Source organism: Bos indicus, chromosome 8, assembly GCF_029378745.1.
Source record: "Bos indicus isolate NIAB-ARS_2022 breed Sahiwal x Tharparkar chromosome 8, NIAB-ARS_B.indTharparkar_mat_pri_1.0, whole genome shotgun sequence".
In the NCBI taxonomy this organism is placed as follows: domain Eukaryota; kingdom Metazoa; phylum Chordata; class Mammalia; order Artiodactyla; family Bovidae; genus Bos; species Bos indicus.
In genome coordinates, this window is record NC_091767.1 from 74,644,550 (window position 1) to 74,653,687 (window position 9,138).

Below are 9,138 nucleotides of genomic sequence, written 5' to 3' on the forward strand. Positions count from 1 at the left end.
GGATCTCCTTGCAGTCCAAGGGACTCTCAGGAGTCTTCTCCAACACCACAGTTCAAAAGCATCAATTCTTCGGCGCTCAGCTTTCTTCACAATTCAACTCTCACATCCATACACTAATCATTAGGGAAATGAAAATAAAATCACAATGAGATGTCCCTTTACATGCATTAGGATTACTATTTTCCAAAACAACAACAGAAAATAACAAGTGTTGTCAAGGACATGGAGAAATTGGAATCTGTGTATATTGCTGGTGAAACTGTAATAATATGGTGCAGCTGCCAAGGAAAATAGTACAGGGTTCCTCAAAAAACATAAAACACGATCCAGCAATTCCACTTCTGGGCATACACCCAAAACAACTGAAAGCAGGGACTCAAACAGATATTTGCACACCTATACTCATAGCAGCATTGTTCACCATTGCCAAAGAGTAGAAGCAACCCACATGCCCACTGATGGACGGCTGGGTAAATAAAATGCGGACTCATATTCCACATACAGTAGAATACTCAGACTTAAAAAGGAAGGAAATTTTGATATATCCTACAATTAATGAGCCTTGAAAGCTTTCTGCTAACTGAAATAAGCCAATCACAAAGAGACAAATCCTGCACGATTCCACTTATATGAGGTACCTAGAATTCAGACTCAGAAACAGAAAATAGAATAGTGGGTGCTGGGGGCTGGGAGAAAGGGAGGCTAGGAGACAGTGTTTAACTGGTACAGTTTCCAGTTGAGGAAGATGAAGAATTCTGGAGACTGGTGATGGCTTCACAATAAAGTGAATGTCTTTGGGACGTCCCTGGTGTCCAGTCTCAGCCCAGGGTGCCCAGGTTCAATCCATACCACATGCTGCAATGAAGACCCGGTACAGCCATATAAATAAATAAATATGAAAAAATAAAATACAGTGAATGCACTTAATGCCACTGAACTGCACACTGCAAAATGGTTAACATGGTACATTCTATATTATATATATTTCTACACCAATAAAAGTAAAGCAATGTATATTCTAATTCAGGGAAGCAAGACTAACATTCATAGGACATTAAATAGCCAAGCCAGGAAGTGTGTGATGAAGTGTCAGGGAAATGGCACAGCCATGGAGACCTGGTCAGTCCCCATGGACTCAGCTTCCCCAGAGAGACTGGTTCAAGATCCGAGGCCATGGTTTCAAGGGCAAAAACTACACCTTCAGTAGGACAGGCTATGTGAATCACAGGGCCCAGCGCAAGACGATAAAGAATTTCAAGAAGACAATTATACTTCAATTAAAACACAAATTTCAAGAGGGTGACAACAGAGCACTCAACCAAGCACAAGGGCCTTCTGGGACATTCCTGCTGGTCCAGTGGTTAAGGCTCCATACTCCAGTGCAGGCGCCATGGGTTGGATCCCTGGGTAAGGAACTAAGATCCCACATGCTGCACGGCACAACCCAAAACTAAAATATACAATTAAAAAGTACAGGGACCTTCTAAGCACAGCACTGGCTGAGCTAACCCATGAAACCAGCCCTGCTCCCCACCACCAGGCATAGCTGGTAGGCACATGTCACCTTACTGGACAACAGTCTGAATCATTTCATCAAACACTAACCTAGGGGTTGTTCTGAAGGTATTTTGTGGAAGCACTGAGCATCTACAGTGAGTTAATTGAAAGGGAATTACCCTCAATAATGTACTGATGCTGAAGCTCCAATACTTGTCTACCTGATGCAAAGAGCCGACTCATTGGAAAAGACCCAGATGCTAAAGATTGAAGGCAAAAGGAGAAGGGGGTGGCAGAGGATGAGATGGTTAGATAGCATCACCAACTCAATGGACATGAATCTGAGCGAGCTCCAGTGAGATAGTGGGGGACAGGGGAGCCTGGCGTGCTGCAGTCCATGGGGTCGCAAAGAGTCAGACACGACTTAGCAACCGAACAATAACAATGCACATGGGCTTCATGCAACATTAGAAAGGGCTTCAAAACACAAGTTGACATCTCTAAGAGAAGAATAAATTCTATTTCAAGAGCTGCTGGCTGAGTTTCCAGCCCGTGGGGCTGCCCTACAACTGTCAGACTTGAGCCAGCTCCTTGACATCAGTCTAACATAAACATGTACACTGGTTCTATTTCTCTGGAGGAGCTGTCTGATACATAAGGAAAGAGATAGACTGGTGACGTTAATACAAAGAAAAGCGTGGTGGACTAAACTCTGAGGCTCGGGAAAAGGTGGAGTCCAAGTCACTCCCTGTTGTACAGATGAGAAAACCAAGTCTCAGAGAGTTGAGGAAACTTGTTCAATGTCACACAGCAATTTAGGAAATACAGTGCCCCTAAATATTTCAATCAAGGTACATCTCAAAACCCATATTTTCAATAGCTCGAATTAAATGTTTAAAATCTGTGAATTTTGTCTTCTATTCCATTATGTAATTGTGTTTTAAACTTTTGAGCAGTGTTTTATTTTCCAAATTTTTAGATGGCATTTCCACCCTAGGCAGGAGTGCCACGTTTGCTGTGTGTTTTATGGTCCCTTTCATGAACCCCAAGGGGACAAGTGCAGGCTTTAAGGAATACCCACTGCAATGGCTTAAGTCCAAAACCTTGAGATTCAGTTAAACTTCAACTCCTGGAATGCTGAGGTCAAAGAATATTTTGGAAACAGACTTTCTAACTACCAGAGAACCCAAGGCCCCTTCCTAGATCAGGCTTTTGATGAATTATAATTTAGTCTTCCTTTGATTTGAGACCTTTTAAAGCCTGAAGGTCATTCCCCGCCCCCCAAATTTTCATTGCAGAGTCCTTTTGAGATTGAGTGTATACTGAGGCCATAAATTGTGCTCCTGAGCCACCACTGCTGCAGATCCACTTTTTCTCTCCTCCTTCACCTCCTGCTGGCCATTGCTGGTCCAGATTCCCATTGGCTGGCTTCCCCTCTCTCCCAGTGCTGTCCTCAGGCCCAAGCCTCGGGTCATATTGTGCCCCAGTGGCAAACACTGTCCTCACCTCGGGGGACTTGGAAAATCGTGGGTGCTGAGAGTCAGAACCTGTGCTTCTAACAGTAAACAGTGATCGTCGGCAGCATCTTTGAAGTAGGCTGGAAGGATGAGGAAAATTCCTCCTGGGCCAGTGTGAAGCTCAGTCATAGTACAGCATCAGAGCTGTTGGGTTGTGGGCGGCTCTCAAAGTTGAATTTGGGGTGAGCAGTCACCAGCCGAAAAGTAACATGCAAATTTCACCAAGTGGAGTGAGTGGACTGTGGGCAGCTTCTCCCCTCGAGTGGCCACCTGGCCCCCGCACCCTACAGGTGCATAGCAGAGAAAAGGAGGGTTCCAGGTGACCTCTGAGGGTCCCAGAAGGATGCACCACTGATCAGAAAGCCTCCCCAAATGCAAAGATGTGGGACATTTAAAAACCAAGACGGATGCCCCCTCACTTCACTTGCAGGTGTCTCTGCATGCGGATAACCCCAAACCGGCCAAGTCAACCTGGCCACCTGCAGGGGCTCAGACTGGAAGATAGACAAGGGAATGTGTGGGTCAGGTGACGGGAGCGGGCAGTGCAGCAAAGCCCAGCATCTGCGGAGCCACAGCACAGCTCTGGTCCTTCTCAAGGTCAGCATCCACCGTCAGCCCTGGAACAGGGGCTCATGGCGCCCCCTGATGGCAGCTGTCGGGATCCTGCGAGGTGCAGGCTCAAGAGGAACAAAGCCTCCCTCTCTGAACCTAAAAGGCTTTCCAAGTGGCTCAGTGGTAAAGAATCTGCCTGCCAATGCAGGAGACTCAGGTTCGACCCCTGGGTTGGGGAGATGCCCTGGTGAAGGAAATGACAACACATCCCAGTATTCTTGCCTGGAGAATCCCAAGGACAGAGAAGCCTGGTGGGCTACAATCCATGGGGTCGTAAAGAGTCGGACACAGCTGAGCACACAAGAAGGCAAGCAAGGCTGACCCTAAAGGCGTGAAGCTGGCTAGTCTCAAACTCTGAAGCCACCAGAAGGGCCTCAGAAAAGGGAGAAAACCCTGGAGGATGGGGGTGGGCAAGAGGGAACAGATTCCTCCCTGCAAAAGTAGGTTTCAAATTGAGAAGGGGTGGAGGACATCCCTGGTGGTCCAGTGGTTAAGACTCCCTGCTCCTAAAGCAGAGGCCCTGGGTTCTATCCCTGATCAAGGAAATAGATCCTGCCTGCCACAGTGAAATCTGGTCCAGTCAAATAAATAAAATAATAAAAAAGTAAAAAATGAAAACAGAAGGCAGAAGGGTGGCGGGCAGCAAGGAGCGGCCTTGGGTACCTCCCGCTCTGGCCGCGGATGCCACCGACTAAGGTGAGGATGGGCCATGAACCATCCCAGGCCTCTCTCTACAACACGGTCTCAGTCACACAGGGCGGCCAAGAGGACTGAGACCACGTATGCAGAGCGCATGCGCCTGGCCCCAGGTAGGGGAGAAATCAGTGGCAGAAGTTAGTCAAAAAAAAGTTGAAAATGACTTCAAGTGCCCAAAACCCTCTTGACTCAATATAGATGTGATCAGCACTGGAAAAAGATGCCAGCCTCAGCTGCCACATAGAAAAGAACAGTTTACAAACATCCCTCTGAGTACCACTACATGAAAGTCCGCCTAGAATTTCAAGATTGTGGGATTGGACTGAATGCTGCACAATTCAAACAGCTGCTTATTTCAGCCCTGAAGGACCTGTTTGGTGAGGTTGATGCTGCGTTACCCTTGGACGTTCTGACCTATGAAGAGAAGACCCTGTCAGCCATCCTAAGGATATGCAGCAGTGGTCTTGTCAAATTGTGGAGCTCTCTGACCCTGTTAGGATCCTATAAAGGCAAGAACTGTGCTTTCAGAGTGATTCAGGTTTCTCCACCTCTCCTTGCATTATCTGGCAATAGTAGGGAACTAGAATTGAGTAGTCTTCAATTTGAGAAAATATTTCTCACTCTCAAAAGTACTTTTTGGTGCCAGCATAATGTTTGGAGACTGAAGCAGCCCAAAATCTCCTGTCGATGGAATTTAAGAGTGTTGAAGATGCTCCCAGTAATGTCCAGCCATCGCCTTTGGTGGGGTTGGCTTCACAGGAGAATCTGCCTGAGCCAATCAGTACCGAACAGGCAGCCCTTAGAGCACACACACCTCAGAGTCGGAGACTGGGCTGAACTCAATAGGGCCTTCACACACAGGGACGTAGCCACCTTCTCAGAATTAACAGGGGATGTCAACCCTTTGCACTTAGACGAAGATTTGCAAAACACACTAGATTTAGGAAGACAATTGTCCATGAAGTTTTGATCAATGGACTTACTTCAGCTTTCCTCGGTACTAAAATGCCGGGGCCAGGCTGTGTATTTCTTTCCCAGAAAATTAACTTTCCAGCCCCTTTGTATGTTGGGGAAGTTGTTTTAGCTTCTGCAGAAGTGAAAAAGCTGAAGCGGTTCATTGCCATTGTTGCAGTGTCATGTTCTGTACTAGAAAGTAAAAAGACTGTTATGGAAGGCTGGGTTAAAGTTATGGTTCCAGAAACGCCCAAATCCTGAACTATGTCTTTAAAGATGCAAGTTCAGCCATCAGTGTTTTTAGTATTGAAAGTCTCTGGGGAAAACAGGGACTGCTGTTCTTCCCAAGGATGGGCTCACAGACCTATACTGGGGGAGGGGAGCAGGTGAAGAGTTGTTCCAGTGTCCACTTATGCTTCACTCAGGATTAAGTATATTCATCACCTATCTAGGTTTTCAAAACTGAAAAAAACAGGCAATTCCCTGGCGGTGCAGTGGTTAGGACTCCAGGCTTTCACTGTCAGGGCCAACCCAATGGATCCAATCCCTAGTCAGGGAACTACGATCCCACAAGCTGAGACCCACAAGCCATGTGGCACAGCACACACGTGTGCACACATACACACACACACACACACACACACACACAGAGGAAATCAGTGGTGATTCTAAGGTTGCACATTGTTAACCAGTCTCCCACGAGGTGCCATTGTAGAAGGGAAAAAAAAAAAAAAAACTCTGAAAAGTGTTAGGAAAGTTATCATTTAGCTTAAATGTTCTACTTTTAGGATTTCAAACCTAATTAGATTTGCAGTTAGATAACACAAACCTGTCTATATCTGTGTAGAATAAGAATTTGTTAAAGTCACTGAATTTATAAGTAGCAAGCATTTAATTATTAAAGGCAATGATGGAAGATAGGTCCTCTTTAAACACCTATCTTTTACCAGTAAATATTCTTAGATCCTGTTCTCCAGCAATTTCTGAGTCAGAATTTATTATAATTCATTACTGTTTATAGCAAGACGGTGATTTTTTGACCCTTCAGTGTCACTGTCCCTTCAGATGGTTTTCCTGTCACTGGGGGAGGGCTTATATACATCTTTGGACTCAGTTCTATAAGCTCTCTTGGTTTCACTACAAAGCAGGGATAATGACACCACACAGGAGTGTTGGAGATGACAGATACAAACAGGTAAGCACAAAGCCCAGCCTCTACACAGTAGCTTCTGCTGTTGTCCATTCTCATCTGTGAGCAAGGTTACAGGTTTCCTGATTTGGGAGCTTTGGGCATTTGGAGATTGAGGGCAGGAGGAGAAAGGGACGCCAGAGAATGAGATGGTTGGATGGCATCACCAACTCAATGGACATGGGTTTGGGTGAACTCCAGGAGTTGGTGATGGACAGAGAGGCCTGGTGTGCTTCGGTTCATGGGATCACAAAGAGTCGGACACGACTGAGCAACTGAACTGAACTGGCCAAAAATTAAAGAACAGATGAGTCTTTAAAACAAAAAAAAAAGGAAACAAATTTAGAAGGGGTGGCGCTGGGTCCCCTACCAGGAAGATCTTACCCATAGATCTCTATGTGTGTTCAGTCATGTCTGACTCTTTGCGACCGCATGGACTGTAGCCCGCCAGGGTCCTCTGTTCATGGGGTTCTCCAAGCAAGAATACTGGAGTGGATTGCCATTTCCTACTTCAGGGGATCTTTCTGACCCAGGGATTGAACCTGTGTCTCTTATATCTTCTGCATTGGCAGGCAGGTTCTTTACCACTAGCGCCACACACAAAAATGAGGCCAAAAGCAGGAGCTACAAGAATGGGGCAGTGGAAAGTGGATAAATAGCTATGAAAAATAGTTCCTTGAGGAACCCATGAACTAAAGGGGATGAATACAAGGCAGTGCCTGAGTAAAGCTGCACGAAATACCCAAGCTTGATTTATCTTCATCTCCACCCTGGTTTCTTCTCCATGTGACAGGGTCAAGAGAGACCCAGGCATTTCCAGAAAGTTCCCAAAGAAAATTATCAAACTTTTGGTTAGTTTTAATTTTTGACACACACAAATGGATACTTTTACATACACAGAGTAAGAGAATGTTTTGTTGGGCTCTGGATAATCGCAGGACATTGTTTTAAAGAATGACGGCTTGTTCATTCCAGGCTGGTAGTAGGGGTGCAGGCTTGAATTTGGAGGACGAATATCTTCCTTTAATGCTGTCAGGGCATCTCTGTGATGTTGTCCACGTACACAAAGTCCTTCACAAAGAAGGCAAAAGTCTCTTCATGGACATGAGGCTGGAGTATGTGGTTCACCTGTCACCTCCACTGCTGAGTGACAGGCCTGCTTGGCAGTCAACCTAGGTCAAGTGCTCTTTTTTATTGAATTGGGCACCAAAGTGTCTGGAGATCAAGAGGAGATTGTAGAACATCTGGTACCAGTTGAAGATCACTGTCATTATTCCTTTGATATTGGAGGCAACGTGCATGCTAAGTCACTTCAGTCATGTTTGACTCTTTGCGACTCCATGGACCTAGCCCGCCAGGCTCCTCTGTCCATGGGAGTCTCCAGGCAAGAATACTGGAGTGGGTTGCTGTGCCCTCCTCCAGGAGATCTTCCTGACTCAGGGACCGAACCTCATCTTTTAAGCCTCCTGCCTTGGCAGATGGGTTCTTTACCACTCGTGCCACCTGGGAAGCCCCGAGGCAAGAAGTGAGGGCAAGAAATGTGCTGACTTGTCTCCCTCTCCTATATGTAGCCTGACTCCCCCTCCCCAACCTTGCAGCGGACTTGACCTGGCTGAAGGCAAGTGTTGACCATTAGTGTGTAAGAGTGGTGGGGGTGGGGCAGGAGTCACTGTTATTGCCCACCCCCACCTCACGGAGATCAATGTCACCATCTGGGAGGATTGTGCCCGAGGGGCTGAGATATCTCAGAGGCAAACAGAGTCCATTATTAACCTGGTAAATTTGTTCCCTGTTGCCCAGCATTTCCTTGCTTTCTTATTGACTGATTCGGCAGTTGTCAGTTCTATGAATAAATTCTGCAGAGCTGAGTCCTCGAATTGTCTTTAGATCTATTCAATACTGATACTTCCTGGGTTTGCCAAGCCATTCTGTCACAGTGAGAGAACACCAGGCAAATGCTCGGTTGTGAGAGGACCCTGGGGCAGGGGCCTTGGACCCCAGAGTCAGACTTGGGTTTGATCCCAACTCTGCATTTCTGAAAATAAATGGTTCTTATTATCTCTATGCTTCCCGGGTGGCAATAGTGGTAAAGAACTCACCTGCCAACGCAGGAGACATAAGAGACACACGTTTAGTCCCTGAGTTGGGAAGAACCCCTGGAGAAGGAGGGCACAGCAACCCCCTCCAGTATTCTTGCCTGAAGAATCCCATGAACGGGAGCCTGGCAGGCTACAGTCCATGGGGCTACAAAGGGTAGGACATGACCGAGCAACTGAGCACACACATTATGTTTACACCCACACTTGCAATTACCTCTCCTCGGTCCACTTCCTTTCTGAAGCTCTTGCTCAACTGTGGTTGCGACTCTGGGAATCTGTTTATTGTGGAGTTTCCATTCCTTCAGAGGCACACACAAGAAGCAATTTTATTCATTCTGACCACTGTTCTCGTCACTTGATAACAGCTAGAGCAGATTGTTTTACTTCCTGAACATCTCACAGGTAATAAAAGGATCCATTTACTTTGGAACGTCACTCTCCCGTGCAAAGCCAGGCTCTTTCTCTCCCCCATCAGAGGAGGAGGGGTGCAGGAGGTGGGGGCACCAGGCTGCCCTCCTCACGTTCTGAGAACCCGGAGCAGAGAAGGGAGGGGGGCGTGTCCCACGCTGGACAC

At 46.6% G+C, this 9,138-nt stretch overlaps 1 pseudogene; it reads left to right on the forward strand.

The window, feature by feature from the left end:
* Positions 1-4,542: 4,542 nt before the first annotated feature.
* On the forward strand, positions 4,543-5,514 carry LOC109562557 (uncharacterized; annotated as a pseudogene).
* Positions 5,515-9,138: the final 3,624 nt, after the last annotated feature.